The 23,381-nt window shown below is 41.1% G+C and overlaps 1 protein-coding gene across 2 annotated transcripts in view; it reads left to right on the top strand.

The window, feature by feature from the left end:
• Positions 1-1,242: 1,242 nt before the first annotated feature.
• Positions 1,243-23,381, top strand: part of filip1l (filamin A interacting protein 1-like) — a 63,783-nt gene continuing 41,644 nt past the window's right edge. The window contains exon 1 of one of the 2 annotated variants that reach the window (XM_023420302.2): positions 1,243-1,622. The gene's annotated coding sequence lies outside the window, so the exon portion shown is untranslated. Of the gene's footprint in view, positions 1,623-14,021; positions 14,187-23,381 lie in introns of those variants that run through there. The other variant, XM_023420300.2, reaches the window with a different exon arrangement.

Genomic DNA, 23,381 nt, shown 5'->3' with positions numbered 1-23,381 from the left:
ACAACTCTCACCAATGCATCAGGTGAAAAATGGTATGGAGGGAGTTTATAGCGTATAAAAGAGTAATTGTAAAGCACTCAGCATAGACTCTTAGCCCCCCCCCCCCACACACACACACTCACACTCACACACACACACACTCACACACACACCTGGGTAAATAAAGGTGAAAGAAAAGAGATTTGCCTGGGAAATTTATGGCAGCGTGTCAAAGGAGAGGAACCACTGACAGCTGGAGGACTCTGGCTGAGTCTTTACGCAATTCAGGTCACGCACCCACCCACCAATACACACACACACACACACACACACACACACACACACACACACACACACACACACACACACGCACACACACACATAAACACACATTCACACATATCCACAGGTCAATCCTTATTCAGTTACCTTTTTTCTAATTTTCTTGTTCAGAAAGAAGCAGACGCTGAATGGAAAACCAATTAATTTAAAAGCAGTTTAATTCAGCTCTGTGTGCCATCTAAAGCCGAACAATGGCCATAATTCTATTACTGCTCTGACGTCTGGCGAGGGACTGCTGTGACTCAACTGTCTGTGACCCTCCTGCCTCAGACTGCATCAGAAAGTAACCCAGTTTTTAAACCAGCGGAGCGGTTGGCACTTAAAGTGTCAGGTATTTATTTTTGGTGCAACCTCTCCCCACTCCAAGGTGAAAAAAAAAAAAATCACCTGAGGGGGCTTTGTTAAAGGGGAACACCACCGATTTTAAACATCACTGTAAGTCAACAGGGCTTGGACAGTACTACTGCATGATATGAGTAAAATGCGTGTGCTCTTTTAATATCAAGAATGATCCAAAACGACAGAACATGATCATGATGCATCACGTAGGCAATCACACGCATCAGATACATTTGTGTTTCAGATATAGCATGTTATGTGACACCCCCACCCCTTACTCTTTCTCTCGTCAGGGACAGTCACAGACTCCCAAGGGCTCAGTCTTCTGTCAAGGGCCATATGGTACCGTCAGAGCCGTGTGTGTGTGTGTGTGTGTGTGTGTGTGTGTGTGTGTGTGTGTGTGTGTGCGCGCGTGGGTGTATGTGTGTGTGCATGCATGCTGGAGAGGGAGGGCAGCCGTGGCTCAAGGTGTCAGAAGGGAGGGTGGTTTAAATTTAACTGCAACAGGGCTGATATCTGCATGGCAGATCCTGTGTCTCCCCCTCTGCTCTCTCTCCCTCTCTCACACACACACACACGCACGCACACACACACACACACACACACACCGTCTGTCTTCACAATCCCCAGCCACAGACATCATCTCACACACACACACACACACACACACACACACACACACACACACACACATACATACACAGCAGCAGCAGCTCCCCTCAGTCTGTCAGGAGAGGCTCCTCTTCCTCTTCTCCTCTTCCACCTATCAGACCACCTGGATTGTACAAGGCCAGCTGAGGACGCGACGGAGGAGAGAAAAGGGACACTCACTGTCGGGAAGGAGAGCAGAGCGCAAAATTCACACTGAGGATAACGCTTCATCTGAGCCGGCAGGCTGAAGGCACAGCCAGTGGCACTGCAGAGGCACAACAGCACAGTGGGCTAAAGCTTCGCTGCGAGAGGTAAGACTGGAGCTTGGCTTGAACGGGCTGTGTGTGTGTGTGTGTGTGTGTGTGAGTGTGTGTCAGGGCATGTGTGCGCTTAAACCCTGACTGACACAATATTCATCTCTTCGCAAATATGTCAATGCAGGGGTTGCATGCCAATGTGCGGGGGCTCTCAATTTCCTGATCAATGTAGAAATCGAATAATAGTGAAATCCCTGGCAAATGCAAAATGATATATGCAATGGATTTGGAATATTTCTTTTAAAATAATCACTGCTGTGTAGCCTGGTATCATAAATGTTTTGAATACTGCTATTAATTAATAATGCATTTCATGAAAAAGTTTTCATTATACTGCAAAGATACAGCTAATTGTTATGTACAAAAGCTTAGATCACAGATGCACAGAAAATGTCTAACTTGAGTGAACACTTTGAGAGTGGGACCTAATCTGCATTGTGGCAGCTTTTCTGCAAGATTGTTGCTAATCAGACAGATATAGGGATTAGAGGGCAGAGGAGAGAGACGACCGGAGGCTCTTGGGGGGTCAGGGGATGTCTGCCGATCTTCATTTAATCTAATTGGATTGAATTCATTTGGCCAAGAGACAAAAGATCTAAACTATTTGATTTTGATTGCAGTGATAGAGATTTAATTGTCCTTTATTTGCAGTAAATCACCTACGCTTTACAATTCAATTTGCTGATGAGGGCAAAACACGATATCGCCCCGGAGGTGGTGAGGCGCCCCGTTGTCAATTTGCCCACCACATCAAAGCCGCGGTGATAATTCATCCGCTCCTGTGCGGTGATACTATCTCGAGCGCACGCTGGCGTTACCTGATGGGTCGCGCTGGTTGCAGCCGGGGAATTTCTAAAGGGCAGCGTGTCCATGAGAACCCTCAACAGTGTCATACAGTATCTAAGTGCAGGGTGGACGGTTGAGGGAGGAGAGGGGGTCGAATTACCAGGCCTGCACTCATGTCTCAGTTTGGAAACATACTGAGAGGAGTGGCAGAGGGAGACAACAGTCAAATGTCAGGCCAATAAAGCATTTTCACTTGAGCTGCTGTTAACTCAGACACACACATTCTTCTTCTTATTATTATTATTTTCCACTCTGGTTTAAAAAAATGCCAGAGCTATTATCTCGTGCTCAGACAGGATGTCCTGTGCTGGCATCTATAGTTTGATGACGTGTTGGTATGGTGTGGACAGTAGAGTAAAAGGAAGATGTTACCAAGAAGAGGATTAGCGTGGCTCTCATCAGCATGCATTATGGTTATGAATAAAAGCTTATGGTTGCATTTATAGCTATAGCATAGATTTTGGGCTGCTTTTTAGAGAAAGAAGCATTCTGAAGAGGTCACCTTGGGCTTCGGGAAGTAGTTGGTCTTTTTTCTGACATTAAATAGACAAATCAACAGGTGTTGAAACATTTCCCCTAAGACTCCCACAAACCTCCCTCCTGTGAGTAAATATTTGGGCTGACAGAAGGACACCCCAGCACGCTCCAGATGCAGCTTGGGATTTGGCATGCGACTAGAAGTAACAGGTTAATCTGTTTAAGCACGTACGATAGCGGGACGGAGAGCCACGGCCTTCTGGCTCTGCTAATCTGCTGTAACACAACAAGGAGGTGACGGGCCAACAGATTGATCAGCAAGTTTAGGCTGAATGGTGATTGTAGGGTCATGAGAGTTGACGTGGAGTTTGACCGTTTCATGAGATGTGTTGCTCGCGGCAATGAATGTAAAATGTGATGGGAATGCATTTCTAATCTTTGCAAACGATTAATCCAGTTCTAGATGAAGCTCATATGATTTCTAGAAAATGAGAAGCCACATAAACATTTATCACATCTTGATCACTGATGCACGCAATCCTTAAACACTCTTTGACTGAACTAGTAACAACTCAAGACAAATAGTATGCAATCTGTGTCGACGCATCACTGTTAGACACTTCACACTGCACTACAGCAAATGATGATATCTTAATAATATTTAGCTTTTCTCTGCAGCGGAGCACCTTGCCGCGCCTTCTCTTTCAGGATGATTGACAGTTTGAGGGTAGAGGGGCAGAGATCATTAAACAAGACACGCATGAAGGCAACCCTCCTTGCACCTTGAGCTTCACCAGCTGTAGGTGGGATTAGACGGCCCGACTTGGAGGCTTTATTGAAGGCGTTTAATTCATCATCAATGGGGAGAGCTTGGTGGTGTATTCCACGCCAGGATGAGAGTGCGAGTGTGAAAGAGTTGAAGCAAATCTCTTCTTGATTAGCCCTTAAAATCAGATCAAAGACTCGTGCGGTTTGACCTTAATTCTTTTTTCATCCTCCTGGATTTTGACTAAGTTTCAAGCAGTTTCCTAGAAAATAAAACACTGACTGATTTTTGATACTTCAAGGTTGGATTAACAGAGCTTATTGTTCTCATACTCCCATCATATCTTTACACAGCACCCAGTCACATAATATGAAGAGACTACAAAAGGCCGGCTGAAGTGTCCTTGAGCAGGACCCTGAAAACACTGATGCCAAGAGAAAAGTCACGCAATCAATAAAGTAAAGCAACTTGGTTCAAGGGAATCAGAATTCCTGAGCCGTCTCTCCCTGAGTGGATGACATCAGCTGTGTGAGCTGCGACCAGAGTAATGAATTGCATCATATTCTAAATTGTTCATTTAAAATAGATACTCTCATTTCCATTTGGCAATCATTAAATTATCTGGAGCTAATGTTATTTTATGATTGAAAGTATTAAGTTGAACTTTAAAATTAATTTGTAGAAAAGGAAGAGATGAGGAATTTCAAGGACATGTAGCAGAGACTGTAATTTACCTGCTGCAAACTCCACTGAATATATAACCAACACTACACATGATATATATTTAAAAAGATATACCGGTAACTTCATTTGTCGACAAATACTTTTACTATCTACTATATATTATTAAATGCTCATTTACAAAAAACTAAATCCGAATAACTTTTACTTGTGAAGCTGTTTAGTTTCAAATAAAAACATCATCATGCAGATGCCGCCGGCTTGATTTAGTTTAAATCCGGAGGAATGACGCACGTTTGTACTGTCTTCACATCTACAGTTAAGATTTTGAACCTCAGATCTATTCTGTTATGTGTGTCCTTGAGGTTTAAATAAATCATGCATTCTTTATATCCATACTTGGTTCCCAGCAATCATCTTATTCACTGCCATTCTTGCCTTGCTACAATCACCAACTGTCAGTCAGCTGAATAGCATGAAGCCCAGACGTGAATTGTGGTTCACACTTGTAAGAATATTTCTCTGTGGTCAAAAAATCCACTTGGTACCTCGAGGGTTCCCTACACTTCAAACAAAGTGCCTGTGGACTGTATGAATGCCTTTGAGGAAACAGCTTAGGAAACACTTTTGCCTGCAGACATGGTCGGACAAAATGTTTCAAGCGGACCAAAAGATTCGCTTGCTCAGTTGAGTTTAGTGTAGATTAGTTCGGTTGTAGCGTCGAAGCAGTGAGTGGCTGAAGTGGGGTCGAACAGTACAAGAAGAGCGGGGATGGAGGTGCCACATGGTGTTTGGCTACAGGAACAGTGACTTGTTTAAATCGCGGGGATCCTGTTTCTCTCACAGAATACCAACCGCTCAGGGCTCTGGGAAAAGAGCACTATATATACCAAGAGAGAAACACCAATGTTGTCCAACATGAGTCTCTATCCCTCACAGCCTGACCTGCAGCCTGCTGCTGTCAAGTGAAGTCAAAATAAATCAGCTGAGATCAGTTTGTACAGGGGGGTGGGCACTGAAAGATCAGCTGGATGGTGCTTTCGCAGAAGCTGTTCCCATTTGAGCAATTGAAGACGTACAAACAGAGGCGGCTCAGGGACAGATGATATAAAAAGGGGAACGTCTATATTGGGAAGAACGACTAATAGCACTTTTATTTTGAAGTGTAGAAAGGGATAGTTTTCAAAAAAAATCAGTGTCAGCTCAACCTGTTTCCTCAGGATGTTACACTTTAATGTGTCATTTGATAAAACACACATTATTGTTCTGTTGCATTTCACTAGTGACACCTCACTTCAGCAGAGCCTTTTCTCCTGGTGTATCACTCCAGAAACAACTCGACTTCAGGTGCATGAATAATTCACATCTATAACTTTAAGCCTGTGCTGGGCCGAGCGGTTAGTGTGATTTGCTGCAGCAGACACAGTCGCTGCTCATCTCTGTGGAAGTGTAAAAGTGAGTAATGCTTGTGGTGCATCAGTACACCATGAAGCATTAGTGATGGATGGCTGCCTGCGCTGCATTAAAAACCCCCAGCAGGGGGCTGACAGCTGGAGGCTCTGATTTTATGTGTGAAAATGCAAAAGGTACAAAGATGCACTAGCTTTGAAGTTTACTTTTATCCATTGCATATTTTAATAACTTTGTTGGACAACCAAATTGTTTTTTAGCTGAGAAACGTTTTTGTAAATTTGGAGAATCAGTTCTTCTCGCATCAATTTTTTAACGTGTGAAATGAGGTTCTGGATTTACTCTTGTCATTCCCCACACGACACATTACACACTGTGAAAGAAAAACAAAAAAAAAGGGAGAGCCAGAGGGAAAATATCAGAAGCAGAACAAATAAAAAGGGTTTTGTGATCCTCGTGAGACTGTTCTGCATCACAACTAGAAAGAAGATGGTGCAAGCCTGCGTCATGTCTGTGACGGCCACGGCTGTAATGACAGGAAACGATGATGCCTTATAAGCAAGTATGATCTGCCTTTGAAGGTCAGACTTACTTAACGAGTTTCTTGAAAATCTCATGAAAATAAGAGCAGCGGTTTTAATATTTGGAAAAGCCAATCTAAGACTGCTAACTCAAGGTCCTGGTGAGACAATAACATGATACTTTGCGTCTCCAAAACTGAATCCTCCAACAAAGAATCAATCACACTCACAGTTAATGGGAAGGAAAACAGTCCATACTGCAATATTACTCATCAAAAAACCTTTTGGAAACACAGCATGGCACCTGACTGACTCACTGAAACTCAAATTATAAAGAAACAACTGGCCATCAGAAACATTTACCACCAGAATAGATTTTTAACCCTGGCTGTCTTTTTCACTTCCTGATGCTATTACTGTTGGTCATCTACATTGCTTGGATTTGTCGGTGCGTCATCACCTTTACTTTATTTAGTGCCTATGTTCTATGTTAAATATACAACAAGGGTCCACTGAACTAAGTTTCCACTGCGAGCTGTTTGACAGCGTCAACGGTTTCCATCATGCAGCAGAAACTCATGTGGATGATGATGTCCGACGCCGCTGTCAGACAGATTATCATGTAATTCTGTGGAGCTGTTGGCAAAATCTCCGATGAGGGGTAAAGTCATCTAACGTAACAATGTTAGAATGTAAAGTATCAACAGGTCGCATGTTATTATTATCTTCCTACTGCACTAGATATTAATACTACAAGCTAAATTTGAAACCAAGCAAAGAGTAGCTTGTTCTTCATGGGTACAGTTTAGCTTAGCTTAGTTTAGCTTGCTTTGTAGCCATACGTTACGTAAACAAAATCTTTACAGAGCTCTGTACCATCTCACTTCTCACCGCTATTTCTGCATTATATTCCCACCAGGGACTCGGCTTTGGCTGTGAAATTCTCGGCATATGTAACATGATTGGATAAAGCGACACAGGTGGCAGCCTGGTGCTAAATATGCACCGCGGGGAAAAAAAAAAAACACACACACACACCAAGGAACCCCGCTGCAAACACTCCTCTTTGAGCTAAAGCCTCCATTGTTTCCCCTCTCTGTTTGCTGTTGCTATAGAAATGGACTCGAATGACATCAGAGGGCTTAACATGGCTCTGGTACTCTTGCATTTGCTAAATGACAGGGTCAATTATCGGGCTATTTTCTGATGACCCACTAACATTTTCCCTGCTGCCTCTTATTTAAGAGAAGTGAGGCATGCTGACAGAGGAGAGGACAGGACAAGAGTGTTACAGAGGCGAAAAATGTCACTGCCACACCCTGTGAACTTACTTACTTAACTTACTCACTTTAGCCTGGACGACACCACTCAGGTTTGTCTTAAATGGGCATGATTTGTACAGTGTGTGTTTGGCAGCACTGCTGCAGTGTCAGTGTGGGACGAGGGCCACGGTGTCCCATAGTGTCGATGAGGTTGATGGGGGGCACGTTACACCCATCTGCAAGGATGACTCATGAGCAGTGCAGTGGGCCAGAGCCACAATAGTGCCTCAGAGTTTGGTGTCCAAGTTGTGAAGGAGGAACTGTGGCTTTGGGCAGCTCATCTTTTCATTTCAAAACAATCATCTCTTTAGCTGTTTTCTTTCTACCTAACTCGGGGGTTTGCAGAGACGTTTATGCGCAATACGTTACGTAATCTACATACAAAGACTAACACGACTGTTCTCTACTGTGCAAAAACACTTGGCAAAATTGCAATAATTGTGAAGTAGCTGACTTGAAGGATGTTGACGTACACTCTGCAGCAATGACTCATGCTTTAACTTGGTACAAAACAATGCACCGATACTCAGCCAGAATACAGAATCGCAGGACACTGATGTTTTCAAAACGAAAACATGACTCAGCTCACTGAGAAAAGCTGGTTTGCTGCTTGGAAGCAGCACAGCAACTGAATATTAAGAAAGCTAGAGAAAGAGCCAGAGAACTGCAGTTTTATCCTCGACTTTCACATGTTGGGGTTACTTTGGGATAAACTCTATCTTATGCTATAGACAATGTACCAGGGCAATGCTTTGTTAATAGTTGATAGTCCTACTCATTCAGGAATTCTTTCTACTATTAGGCTTCAGTCTAAAACCAGATTTACTAATATTACAGGAGGAGATGGCTGATAAAAAGTGACCCCCAGTAAGTTGATGCATTGCAGCCATTGGCAAATTATATGAGCTGGTTCTATGATAGAATTATGAAATAAATAACTCAATTATTTAAGAGTGATTTAATTTTCAACACATTTCCAACTACTTAAATGTTCCTTTCTGAATGCCAGTTAATATCCCAACCAAAATCACCTGTAAGATGACATTGGTGAGCTTGTGAGGACTCGATCTACCAAGTCATTGAAATCCATCCCTACCGCTTCAGGTGTCATGAGCTGATGAAGCAGGAAACTGGAGCTATCATTATCAGTGGGGTGGGGGGTTAAAATCCCTGACCTATGTTGGTAATATTGAAATCACCACACTTCCTCTAGAGAAATTCATATGCTGCTAGATAAGATCTTCATCGTATGCCAAGAAGATGCTTGAGGACTTTGTGGATGCACAAATGCCACATCTACCTGTTTGTTTGTAAATCAGAGACAGCCCACTTAATTGATTTGCATCGTCCTGGAGACAATGGGACTCAATACGCTGACATAAAGTCGATGCTGTAATTACAGCTGAGACATTTGACTTGTAAATAGCCCAAGGTGTGACTCATTGGACAGCTTATCGAGGAGGTTGCTGGGGAACCGATGGAAGGATGAAAGGAACCAAAGATGAGTCTGCACTTACAAAATTAAGCATATTATACTACAAAGTATAATATGTATGAAACAATAGAATAAATAGACCAGGGGAGCAAATCATCTGTTCAGACATGATACAACGAACAACAAAAGTTTAAAGACAAAAACGTCATCCAGGGATATTCAAAAGAGGCACATGCATAAAGATGTGACTACAAAATACACAATTCATACACATACATTATGTGCACGACACATTTTCTCAAGACGTAAATGTGTTCGTGGCTGCAGGCGAAGAGACTCAGGCCTCTTCTGAACACTGTGCTCACATAACTACTGTTAAACTGACAGCTTTGAATTCCCCCCATTTAAGTTTATTTAAGTACTTCATTTTGGAATACAGGAAAAATATGCAGCATCTCAATTACAAGGCTTCACTGCTGACTGTGGAAAGTACCTGGAGCACCTGATAAATGAAACCTTGGCCCGCTGAAGGGTGAATGCAGCAGACAACAGTGCAGTTCCTCAGCAGGATGTGGTCCAGCACAACTCGGCAGTTTTTGCCTTCTCCTTACTTCTACGGTGCAGGGGATTGGGTGACCTCTAATTTTAGCCCGGGGGTGTGTCGACTGCTGGACAGTTTGGATTACAGGCAAAAAAAAGGAGGGCATACAAGTCATTAGCTCTGGAGATAATGAGGAATATCAAAAATATTTCTGCCTCATTTATGACTTGATATTTTTTGCTTCTGAGGATCTCACATGCCTCTGAGAGTGACCGTCAGTGATCATCTGAACTCAAGCTCAGGCACAAAATGTGATGTACATAAAAATATTATTACTGGTTTAAATGTATGCCTACATGCTCACAATGACAATGCTAACATGCTGCTCAGCAGGTATAATGTTTACATCTTGGTTTAGCATGTTGGCATGCGAACAGGGCTGCCACTAACAATTATTGTAATTATCAATAAATGTACTTTTCTCTTAATTAGTTTGTTAACTAATTGGTTGATTGGTCTTTAGTTTTTTTTCAACAGCCCAAAGTAACAAAATATTCAGCTTCCAATGATATAAAATAAAAGCAACATTTTATAGCACTGTAAAATGTAAAAGGTTATATTCTATAAAAGACAGTAATCAGATTATATTCTTGAATTCATGTTATCTATAGAATTACACGCTTTGAGCTAATACATGAATCAGTAGTAGGTTGACTGACACTCAAAAGGCAACCTGTTCAACAGAGTTAATCTTTCAGTAAGAGGCAGTATGTGTGTATGCGCTGAGGGCAAAGTGACAGCATGTGGACCAGCTGATGGATGCTATGACCCAGTAATCTTCTACTGTCAATCCTCTGTCACTACACAGATGGATGGACAGACTGGGAGTGTACTGGTGAATGAATGAGTGCCTGCTGATGACTATTTTTTTTCATTTTTTTGAGGGGTTTGTTGTTTATTTGTTTCTTTTTCTTTTTTTTCTTTCCCCATCCCTGGTTTTTCAGCTAGAGGCTCTTTTACCTTACACATCATTCGGTTTTATTTTTACAAAATATAATAGAAAACTGAATGAGGGAGACCAGATAATTGCTAGTAATCTATGTCAATGCTTGAGTGGCTTTGCAATTAGTGAAAGGCCAGAGATTAAAGCTGAACAGACACTCAAATATAATAATTTCTAAAGGTGGTGAGACAAATGAACACGTTTAAATGACTTCTCATAAAGCTAAAGAAGCAATTACTACAGACAAAGTGACAGCTTGCTGACCAGCTGATGAACCCTTTGACTCTCTAATCTGCTGTCAGTCCTCTGTCCTGGGGCTAAACCACAAAATCTTGGGTCCACATTACTTTAAAGCAGTGGGGTCTGCTGCATGAAATGAGAGGGATGTGCATGTTTTCATCCGAGCAAAACGCCACGCAAGGTAATTATTCAGATAAATTATTCCTGGTGGCAGTTATGTTACTGATTAAAAAGCCATTGCTCTCTTTCAATTGCGACAGTAAGATGATCTAAAAACACGACATAAACATCCAGTTCCTTATAGTTATTTACAACACAAGCTGTCTGCAGGCCACAGATACAATGATGCATTTAACATACAGTAAAGAGCAAAACACACCCGCATCACATTCCCATAACAGAAAGAAATTACTCAAGTAATTAAGAAAACATAAAACAAAAGCACAGCAGCAAAACTAAGCCCCCGACTATGTGACGAATGTATCAAAACAAGCGAATGGCAAATTAGTGTCCAACTTTGGAAGAAAACTGTGGGAAATGTTAGTTTATTTATTTCTAGGTTCCCAATTTACTATACAATACAGGTGTATGTGGTGTGCCTGCAATTCAGGAAAAAATAACATAGACATTACTGATAAAACTGCACATCATTCTTAAAGCTCCAAAACGCCACTCCCAAAAATAAAAAAGCGCTGCCCTCTGCTGGCTGAACAGAACAAAGGGTCCCAATGAAGATACCAGCTTTTAAAAACACTGCCATATACTAAAGTAAAAAATAATGGAGGTACTTGTGTTAAAAATTAAATATCTGTCCAATGTGTTTAATCTGGTAAGAGTCTTGTTTATGTGTTAACGAGAATAATTTAAGATTTAATTGCCTTTTGGTAATGGGGGAAAATATAATCAAAATTTCAAAAATAGACAAAATACCTGCTTTGAAACTAGAAAACAAAACAGAAATGAAATACTGTATAATACAACAGTATAAAAGTGGTACTGATACTGGTAAAAATACAAAAATAGAAAAGTAACAAAAGTAGTATATTTTGGTAATCAGCCCCAAACCTCCTGGAATCAACACCAGATCAATTCTTCTGCTCAATATTCCTGCAGTAAAGCACCTAGATGATTTACATTATTGGCAAAAATGCCTCAAAATCCAGCATGTCCAACTTAAGTAGCTTGTAATAGTTCTGAAAGTGTCACTTCCTATGAATAGCTGATAGTGTGTTTCCATGAGTGTGACACCATTGTTGAAAAAGCAAAGTTTTAGGGCTTCATATTGCTGTTACTCACCCACAACTAAACATTATTTTGATCTGATAGGGGGGATTCAGCAGGTTTTGTCTGAAACTGCGTGTGTTTATCTGTGTGTATGTGTCTGCGATAAAGCAGAGAGGATCACAGTGTCAGGATGTTGGGGCTTGTAGGTGATTTGTCTTCGTCCCTGGTGGCCCTTGTGGTGACAGATCATTTCAGCTATTCGCACCTTACTACCATCGGATCCGTCTGGGTCTGCTCTGTCATGCTGGGCACACAGGACCCTTTAGAGGCCGTGGAGCGGGTGAAGGAACAGAGGATCAGATTTTAAAATTGGGAAAGAGATCTGGATGCTTTTAAAATGTTGCTTAGCCGAGAGAAATTCAGGAAGACGGCTGTTAATTGAGGGGATGCGATCTGTTGAAATTTAAAGGTGAAAGTGGTCCAAACATAAATTAAACCACTTTCTATCACTGAACAGCAAACCAGGGGCATGCTCGAACAATTCAACTTCACAGGGAACAAATTTAGCAGCTGGAAGCTTTTGCACAGTTGTGATGTGAATAATTTGTTTTACGTGTTGCTCCATTTTATCTGATTGCAGAGCTTTTCATGTCACCAGTGTAGAAGGTACAATTTATTTTCTGCTCCTCTTGTCCCCTATCTGCCACGTCACAGGTTTAGGTTCAAAAAAATTTGTTATTTTCATTTGATACGTCACCTAAGTTATATAATCTGATCACTGACACTGGATATTACATAAGGGATACTTTAGTAGTGAAAACATAAGAAGTGTCAGATGCAATATAACTGGTAAATAGTAAAGACAGAAAAAAAACGTTTTGCATGCAAGAGTTTTTCCTCCATAAGGTCCATTAATCTAAAAATGTACACGTCAAGTATTTTGTATTTGCGAATGGGTCTCAAGGATCTCAGTTCATTTGCAATTTAAAAAGGGGCGTTCTCAACAGCTGGAGACCAAAATGCCTCTGGACACAGTTGGATAGACCTATAACTAATCAGAGCAATGAAACGTGTACCGTAATGCAGAGCTACCTTTCTAAACTTTTACTAAATCCTGCTGGTAGTACAGCAAACACATTTTTCTTATAAACAAACCCTATAATTACAGCTGTTTGCTCTTCTTTAAGGGGGAACATACTACTGTCACGATAGCAGAATCAACACATCAACAGGTCTCTACGTCAGTGGCAGCTCCTCTGTCAGTCATCATATTAACCACACCCGACTTTATATAAATGGTTGTGATCGGAAATCTGTCTGAATGGGAGGGGGGCTGACCCATCTGCGAGAGCAAATAAGCATGAGCTCGCTGACTGGGCCTTACCAGGCTAGTGGGCTGTAAAACCAAAACAATGAGCTGAAAGGTGCTAAAAAGCCCCGCACAGCTGAAGCAAAGCGCAGAGTCAGGTGATAAGTCTCTGTCAGTTTGTCACTTCAACACCTTTTTCACATTACACATGACACAATATTGATTAGCGCAGCTTCAAAGTATAGTATCGAGCCTTGCCAAGTCATGCCACTGTCTGAAACCCACCAGCCAGCCCGCCACTGAACTGGATGACCCTTCACTTCTGATTTGTTCAGTGTGACATGCAGTGGGGTGATATTATTACCACCCAGCAGCTACAGACCGACTCAAACCCCATTAGTCCTCAGGCTTCTCTTTCTCATAATCACCTGCTCCAAAACAGACAAGGTTACAGTCTGATGACACTGAGCATGGAGCACCTGCCAAGACATGAAAGCCAATACAGGATATTAAATATATTGGGCGTGTTTAGAACATGTATCGAGGCCGAGCTAAACATAGAGTCAAGTTTTGTGGCTCTAAAGAGCAACAGTGAGCGAAAGAGGTTCACTTCATGTGCGTCATGTTCTGTTGCGCTGCTGCTTGAATCAAAACAGCATGACTGCTCCCATTAAAAACTCATCTGGTCTCGGCTCTGGTTGAGAGGTCACTGAACTTCTGTACTTCTGTCTGTTTTTGTTTTCATCACTTTGACCAACTTTAAATGGAAGACCTTGGCACGAGGTAGGACAAAAAAAAATCTCATACACAGTGAAGACCTACTCAGTTAAAGATATTATACATGCCCATGCACAGAAGTGCACACACGCACACACACACACACAGTCAAATACAAAATTTGGAGCCAGCCATGAGATCACGAGAAAGACATTCTCATGGCAACACTGGTGCAGAAAAACAACCAGACTCTGTGTGTGTGTGTGTGTGTGTGTGTGTGTGTGTGTGTGTGTGTGTGTGTGTGTGTGTGTGTTTGTGTTTATTTACACATTCATGCAACAAGTAAGTCTAAGTGCATGTATGCTTGGCCACATTTCATGGTTCAGCATCAGACTTGGCCTTTCTCCCAGACTGAAAACTCAAATGTAAAGTCCCAGTCCATGTTCTGTCTTCCCTTTTCCCAGAGGACAAATCACCTACATTGTACTTAAAGTCAGCAACTTCATGTCACGTTACCTTGATGAGATCAGGGATCATAAACAGATTCATTAGTTTGTTTTGGCTCAGATTGTATGAGCGTTTCTTTTGTTTCTCACAAGGTTTGATATCCTCTTATCCTGAGGAAGTTTGTGTATTCATGCACTAGTCCTTGTTTCATTGCCTGTCGTTCACACTCTGTAAAAAGGTTAATCTCAAATCACACCAGTTTAATTTATATAGCTCAAAATAACAAGTAAAGAAAGTACATAAGATATAATATTAAGTAAATAAAGTTAAATTGCTTCAGATTATTAAGTCTTTTTTCCTTTATTGCTGCCACTTCACATGTATTATATTTTCGTTGTTTTACTGAGATTCGCACATAGAAACCTCTGCTGACTTCAGAGGCTTTTGAAGATCAAATTTTGATGGCAAGATGGCGCCCCCTGGTGAAAAACACATGCTCCTCCAATGCTCATTGTGTAGACACGCCATTTCTGTAGCAGTAAACTTTCATTGGTCCTGTTAGAACTGATGGCAAGTGAGAACTAAACACCAGATATCCCCCCTGAAATGCACAGTACAGTATTTTAGGGCAACTGCTTGCATGGATGGGTAAATTCAGTGTTTTCTGCCTCCAGAAGACGCCGCTGAGATTTATTATCATTGGAAGTTTGTCCCTCCCCAAGTGATGAGCTTATTCCATATAATCAGATTTAGAAGTGGAACCATACTGTTACTGAAAATGATCCCTGTCTGTGAGACATGCTTGCAGGGGAAATGTGCGAAGCTGACACTGTTACAGTTTCTGGCCAGTCCAAAGATTTCCTGGGATTGCATCATCTAGCAGAGAGGAGGCCTTGATGTAAAAAATGTGCAGCAGTGTTCTTTTTCACCAGACAGGCATTTTAACAGCTATAAGCCCTGTAGCAGCCACTCACTGTCATATATCCTACAGCTTTAAATAACAGCGTGCCTATATGTGAGCTGACACATCTCTGTTTGTCTGCCTGATCGTCTCCGGGGACTTCCTCCTCGGCCGTTTTGCAGGATTGACTCGAGCTGTGGACGACTTCAGTGCAGAGGAATTCCCAAACCGCTTCTCTTGTTGCTTTGCAGTCCAGCAGCGCTAACGCTTGCAGGAAACATCTCCGACAGTTTTATGGCACCTCATTCGACCTTGAGGCCTGAATGCTGATCGCTACCTGTTGCTGCGGCAACACCCGCACTGTTTGCAAACATTTCACTCGTTTTTTTGGCTCGATGACGGAAACCCCTCCGGCACAGCGTGCTGCTCTCTGACAGTGATTTTTTTGGGTGCTGTTAGCTCTCCTGATGCATTTAACACTGGTTAATAACACTTTAAGAGCAACAATACAAGTAAAAACACTACAACTATATTTACATTTTACAATGGAAAAAACCATTCTCAAGAGGACCTACACTTTTTTTCAAAAGTATTCATCTAAAACTGTCCTTGTGCTCTCTAGAGGCACATATCTACGGAAACCATAGAAGCACAGTTTATCTGTCTGCATATTATTAAAACATCTAGGCACCGTTTTCTTAATGGGTTCTGAAAGCTAAAGCACAGTTAATTCTACAGTATATAACTGTAATAACTCCCACACTATGACAACTAGAAAATCTAGCACATGAACTCGTATATATTCTTATCAAGCTTATTTCAAGATGTTTTCACTCTGCCCTGCCAAATAAATTTGAACCTCCCACTGAGCCAAAAGGAAAAGTGGTGATTTTGAATCTCAGGGCTTTCTGACCTCCTCTGGCTCTGGAAGTTTGTAGTTTAATCATCACTGACATTAAATTTCACTTGCTTTTACTTCTGTCTTTTTATTTATTTTTTTTGCTCTTTCAGTTCATGGTCTTGCATACACGCTTACACATAATTATGGATGTGCGTGGATGAAAATTAAGATCTTGTGACGTTAATCGGCAGGAATGTGTAAATAATGATGGATGAATAATTGATTTCATGAATAACTAATGCAATATGCACGCATGTGTGGCACATTTACTGCAAAGGACAGTGCAAATAAATAGAGTAAACTGCACATTAGCTTACAATGCGTGTAAAAACAGATATCTGATTACACAATCTCGTACCTGGATGTGACCTCACATTCATCACAGCTGACCAGGGCTTTTAACGGCGTGAAAAACGAGCAACATCTGATCTGATTTTACTTCACCACAGCTTCGGAAGCTCACCTACTACTGTACACAGTCACCTCTGATAATGATACATGACTCTTCAGTGTTGCTCCGAGTCAATACACGCTGAGATGAAAATGAGCATTTTAAACCTGATTTGTCATACCCTGCTCTCGAGGGAAACCAGCTCCCCCCTCCACGTGATCAATTTTTCATGGGCCACAGACTGTGTGGGTTATGGAGAGAGGAAGGCTGCTCCTGTAGAACAATTCACAAAATTTAAAAAGACCACAGCAGCAAAACAATTCTGGAATCTTAGTTTAAAATCTGATGTTGTGACAGATTTCCTGCCAACCCACTTCACAAAGTACCAGCTCCATAATAGTTTGATATTTTGGGATATTCACTTATTTTGCTGAGAGCTAGATAAGATCAACAGTGGTACCAATATTCTCATATACCTTTCAACAAGAGGGCAAATAAACCAAAATGTCACATTAGTTCTTAATTTCAGGCACAAAATGCCAAAAGAAATCCACCAACCATCATTTCTCTTATCAGACTATTGCTAATGCTAGGATGCTAACTGTAACCATTTATACAGATGCAAAAGGAAAATTACATAAATCAGACAGAGTAATTTTATCAATGCCGGTTTAAAGGTGCGAAAAGAATAGGAATAACACTACAAGTGACCATTCTGTCTCTGCTCATCAGGAAAAAAAGGCTTGTATGCATCATGCATGTCTGAGTTTATCCAGTGGGATTTTTAAAAGGCAGAGAAATGGAGCTGTCTGCAAACTCATACATGAAAGTCCATACTTAAAACTTACAGTAAGTGATGATTTCGTGTGTACACCAAGCTGCGGACTACCAGCAGATCCTCCAAAGAACATACTGCTGCTCCTACATCTTTCCCTCCCCTCTCTTCCCTTTCTCTGATCTCTTTTGATCTGCATTTCTCCTCTCCTCCATCACGCTGACAGCGGCGTGATGTCAGGCTGCAGGAATTTACTCTGTGATTTGTGTGTGCCTGTGCAGCGGTGGGTGTGTACATGCATGCATATGTTCTGTGCGTGTCTGTGCATTACTGCTCGCATGCCAATTGTCCACACAGGCTGCCGTTTGTGCACGTGCGTGTGCGTGTGTGAGCGAGAAAAGAGTGAAGGGGTATAGTTTTTGTAGCACACCTGTTTCCTCACCTTTCACCCTCTTGAGTTTAACGGCCCTCCCTCTGCATTACTTCCAGCTCACATGAAAAGTGAAGTCATCACTAAAAAGCCCTTTTTTTTTTTTAGCTCTCAGAGACATTAAGAGTTCATTTTAAAAGATCCTGATGTCCTGGTAAACATGTACTTCAAGGTATATTGACAGAGTTTAGGAAACATCTGGGAAAAGGCTCTTATGTGTGTGTGTGTGTGTGTGTGTGTGTGTGTGTGTGTGTGTGTGTGTGTGTGGCAGGGGGTACTGCTAGTTTAGATTGCGAGTCCCAATAGTCATAGAAAAGATTCACAATCATAAAGCTCCAAAATAATAAGCTTAATCGTTTTCTAAAGCGTTCAGATATGTGATAAAATTACTCGATGGCCATTATACACGGACTTTATGGGGTTTATGAGTTAGTGACTGGCTGGCTGACTGGCTTACAGAGTCATTGCATAAAAACTCTTTGAATGAATAAGCCTTTTGACCTGGTAGCTAGTTGGTGGTCCCGGCTAGACTTGTCCAAACTGCCAACTGTTTCCAGTAACAGCTTTGCTTTTGGCTTCGGACATTGTCCTCGCTGCTTAATGAGAGCACAAGGTAATGGAAGGACCACAGGAAAGGAGGAAAAAAAAAAAGGAACGAGAAATTATGAATGAATAAGCAAACTTTTTTTATTAATATTGCTAATCTTGAGCCGTGCTAGCAGTGTGGCAATGGTGCTCAAATTTTTCACCTCCTATATACTACTATTATTTGTTCAGATATCCATGGTGTACTAAGGACTAATCTGAAAGTTCCTCGAGTGCCACCATGATGTTGGTGTTTGTGGTTTTAAGTGAAATGTCTCAACGTCTAGTGGATGGATTGCTACAAAATAGCAAGCATGGTGGTGCTGTAACCAACTCTCTCAATACACCCAAACTAGGCATCAGCCTCCGCTGTTCTTTGTGCTTAGAGCTAATTAGCATCTGTTAACATGCTAACAAAACATAGTGGTAAACATGGTATACCATGAGATCAGCATGTTACACTCTTTTCAAATCTTTTCTGGTGGAAAAACAAATGTTGCTCTGGCAGCATGAGTATCGTTGTGTGTCCACTTGGTACAAACCTGATCCTCTAGAGAAGCTACTATGTTATATATCCATATCTAACTGTTCGCATACCTGACATGAAAAGTCATAGAGACTCCTAACAAAAAAATAAAAATAAATTCATTAATTCTCCCTCTGCGTATAATCGTGCTTGTGCTGAAATGATTCTATTCAGTGGTGCCTTTATTGCCAAAAGCAAACCAAGCAGCCAAGTCTATTGCGTAAGATCTGAGCACCTGTTAATCATAACATCACCTTCTGGCACAGATCCTGCTCACAAAATGAAAAATTATTGGACTTTATTCAAGCTCCTCTGACAAAAACGCCTGACACTGACTGGATGGGATTAGTAAGAGGACGAAGCATGGATAAGTCATCTCTGGGCAGTTTAACACATGTCACACACCCGTTTAATCATGCCGTTATTGTCAATTACTACTTTAGCAGATGGAAATCGTGACGCGTTATTGCCTTAGAAGCACAGGTACGAACACGATAACTGTACTTCATTACGACTGGACTTCATTTGAAATATTGCTGTTTATATCTGCTCACCTGGTTTTAAAAGACTTCTTTACCTGCATCTATTCAAATATCCATCGACTTAATCTGATAAAAATGGCTGACAGGGTTATTCGAGGTCTCACGTCACAGATGGTGGCCAATTAACTTTGCGTTTTGGCAGTTTTGCCTTCACACCTTCTCCAGGCCGACGATGCGGACAACACAACACAGTCATGGAGAAAATATGTGCGTACACAGCTTATATGAGCATTTTAAGAGCCAGTGTTTTTCGCCTCCTCCAGTGAAGGGCGGCCGAAAGGAAATTTCCAAAAACAGCCTCTTTTTACACTTTCATTTGGCACTGCTGCCAAACTTTATTTATGGCCTGTGTTTGTTTAGATTTGCGTTGTGTTGCTGTAAAACTGACAGCAGGTGATGGGATTTGAATCGTAACATTGGGATTAACTCTGGTTTTATCCTATCTACTGTAGGTGAATCAGCTGAGGTCTACATCATCAAAATCAAGTTTGTTTTTTTTTCTCACATTTAAAAAGTTTATTTTGGATATAAATCTGTGAGAGCTGATTATGTTCATCTAACAATTTCAGTACATTAAGTGTATTTTAGGCAGCGCTGATCTCATTCAAATCTTCTATGGACAAATCCCTGAATGGAATCAGTATTTGTATAATGAAAGAAAGGTGTTTTGAGCAGTGTAACTACAGTTCAACAGATTATTTTCACATCAGTCTGTGAACACAAATCAGCACAGTTTTGGACAGCTCTTTTGGACTTTCGCTCACCATTCCGGTGTTTCCAATTTTGACTGCGTTTGTTCCAAGTTTCCAGTAACCAATAGCGCAGTTCACAAAAATCGGGACCATCACTCACCAGAGATACAACACTGATCTCAAAACTCATTTATTCAACTCCCACCAGGACAGTAAGGGACTGATTTGGAGATACATCAGATCCAATGTGAAGCTATTTTCCCGTCCCCTCAGTGAACCTTTTTATGAACTATGTGATATATTTCTGATCCATCTTGGAGATTTTGCAGATACGTGATACTTGCACATGTAGGAATCCCAGCGGGGCTGCGTTACATGTCTGTGACCCTTGGATTTGTTGCACAATCTCAGCTCAAACCTGTATCCCCACAGTTGTTATGCACTGTGTTGGTGTGAGCATCTGTGTGTTTGTTGCATCATCTGTTTTGTAAATTTAACAAGGCCGCAGTTGTGCTGAAGAGACTAATAGCTGAGTATAATCAGAGTTGATTGTGTATCTACAACAGCTCCTCATTAGAAAGGTTCTAATTATGCTCTGGGTAAGATTACAAACACAAACTGTACTGTGTCTTTTACATACTGTACAGACAGTCGTGCACATTGCTTCAATCTGTACCAACACACACACACACTTACACACACACACACACATTTTGAGCAGTTCTGTCTATCGCCTGTAGCCCAGATCTCTGAGTAAGTCGATGTGGAGTCTGTCTTAGACTGCAGGGAATTACCTCAGCTCTGAATCATGTGGCGCCTTGCCTAGAGTGTGCACAATGCAATCACCCAGCCATCTTTCTTACTCATAAACTGTCAGAGGGCCTCACACAGAGGCTGGACACACATCGCAGGAGTGTCGAACACATTGTTTCTAAGCTCCAATTAGGCCGTCTCAGGCAAGTTCAATCGGTGTTGTGCGATTTTCATTTCTGTCTCAGTGACAAATATTATTTTACTATTCTAACCTTGTTTCCCTTGTTTTATTGAACAGACAAATAAATAAAAGATGTATTACAAGCAACAAACAAGGTATTAAAATGAAAAGTTTGCACTGCAGGTATTCAGGAGAAACATCCCTTATTACTGATGCATCGACGTAAGCAGAGGTTTCGTGCGGTAGCTGGTGAAGGTTGAGCTAAATTTGAACTACATTGTAATCTGTTGGGTAGTTTCATTTATAAATATGATTTGTTTTTTGTTTTTATTTTTATTGCATGTTATTTTGTGTGTAAAATCTTAATCTGCTCAATAACTGCCAAGAGGGTGAAGTAAAAAGTTTGTGAAAAATTGCAGAGTAGAACTATATTGTATCATGAATAAATAATTCGGTAGCAGTCGTAAAGTAGTTGGAATGAAGTTTGATGGCACATGGAAAAGTAAATCTGGATATAAACTGAAAACAGATCTATCTTGCAGTGAAACTCTTAACAATGATCTTGTTAAAGATATTTTACAAATTCTTAAGTTGATCAGCAGTTTCAGTTATTATAAGATCCTTTATCCATTATCCTGTGTTTTGCTAATCCTCCTTTTCATACAAGCAAATATCAGTTAATCAGTTGCTCTGTAAACAACTCAAAATTTCTCTGTGGTCCGTATGGATGCACTACCCAAGCGCAGATAAAACAATCACCCATTTCCGAGCGACCGGGAGGTTCGAAAATTTCATCATTTATTGTCAGGCATACATTGTTAAAGTTGACGTCATTATTTCGTGTTGCGCAGTTACAAATGACAAAAATAAAAGTGAAGTACACTGTTGTGAAATACCGTCTTTAGCTGGAACAGCAACTCTCAAGCTCAATTAGTTGGAGACGTTTTGATGTGAGTCAAGCTGGATAGATGATGATGTAATGCCTTTGGGCAGATTATTCTCTCTTACATCAAACACTCTGAAATGAGTCCCAGCATGCTTTTGTTTCAGCTCTGGTTTGCCTTTATATATTTACTTTAGCTGAACATAATGCTGAAAAGGTAATAAATTACTTGGCAGAAGAGCTTACATTTCTTTTGCCTTGTGAGTTTTGCAGCTTACGACATTCATCTATTTATCATAAATTGATTAATCGCCGTCAGTGAGTTACTGAATGGCCCATTCATAAGCCAGATGTTACAAAGACGCACTGTATACTCCAAACAGACCTTGGTAGGTAGCCATGATGCTTTTTATTCATAGCTCACTAAGTCATCTGTTACCCCTTTTTCCGATCACTCTCCAGGCCCAAACACACCAGACCACCTATCAACATCTGTAAAACAGACAAAGTAGGTACACAAGCAGACCACAGCGCTCCAGTGCCTAAATCCTCTGGCAGACTGATTTGGCTGCCTATTTCTAGAAAAAAAACAAAAAACAAAAATTCACGTTGCGGGGAAATTCATCAGCCATGAATGACGGCCGACAGCTTTGGGTAATTCATTGCGACAGGACTAAAGTTCCAAAAATTTGTGGCATAATCGAGCTCTGTGGCCGGTGGTACGATGTGGTGATGATGACTCTATTCCGCTGAGTGACTAATAATAATACGGAAGGCAATGACGACATGCTGCTGAGCTGCATAGATGACAAATGTGGAACTGCATGTAGGACGCAGGTCTAGTTTATGGCCTACTTACAGTATGATGACAGAACAGGTTATATCTGTACAGTCTGACATGCAATAAACACAAATTATGTTTAGACGTGAACACTGTCCAAGGACGATGACGGGAAAGCCCAGACTCAAACATTTCTACTGCTAGTGGTCCTGTACCGTTTCTTGTGCCTGTTGTTTGGTGCAGTGTTTTCTTATTTATGTTTAGGGTTTGTTTAAAGGCAGTCTGTGATATGTAGAGCATCAATGAGTGAAAGTGGCATCCATTCACACTAATGCACAAATCCTCTGGCCAGAAAATGTAAATTAAAACATTTCATCAGTCACAAAGTGAGTCCTGGAATGCACTAAACCTCCCAGATTGATTGCATATGACAGTTTAAAAGCATTGGAATGTTTTGTTTTCTACGTCCTTCA

The sequence above is a fragment of the Seriola lalandi genome, unplaced genomic scaffold, assembly GCF_002814215.2.
Source record: "Seriola lalandi dorsalis isolate HSWRI2012SDOR001 ecotype SW California unplaced genomic scaffold, Sedor1 jcf7180002054630, whole genome shotgun sequence".
NCBI lineage: Eukaryota > Metazoa > Chordata > Actinopteri > Carangiformes > Carangidae > Seriola > Seriola lalandi.
This window is presented reverse-complemented; position numbering and strand designations above follow the sequence as displayed.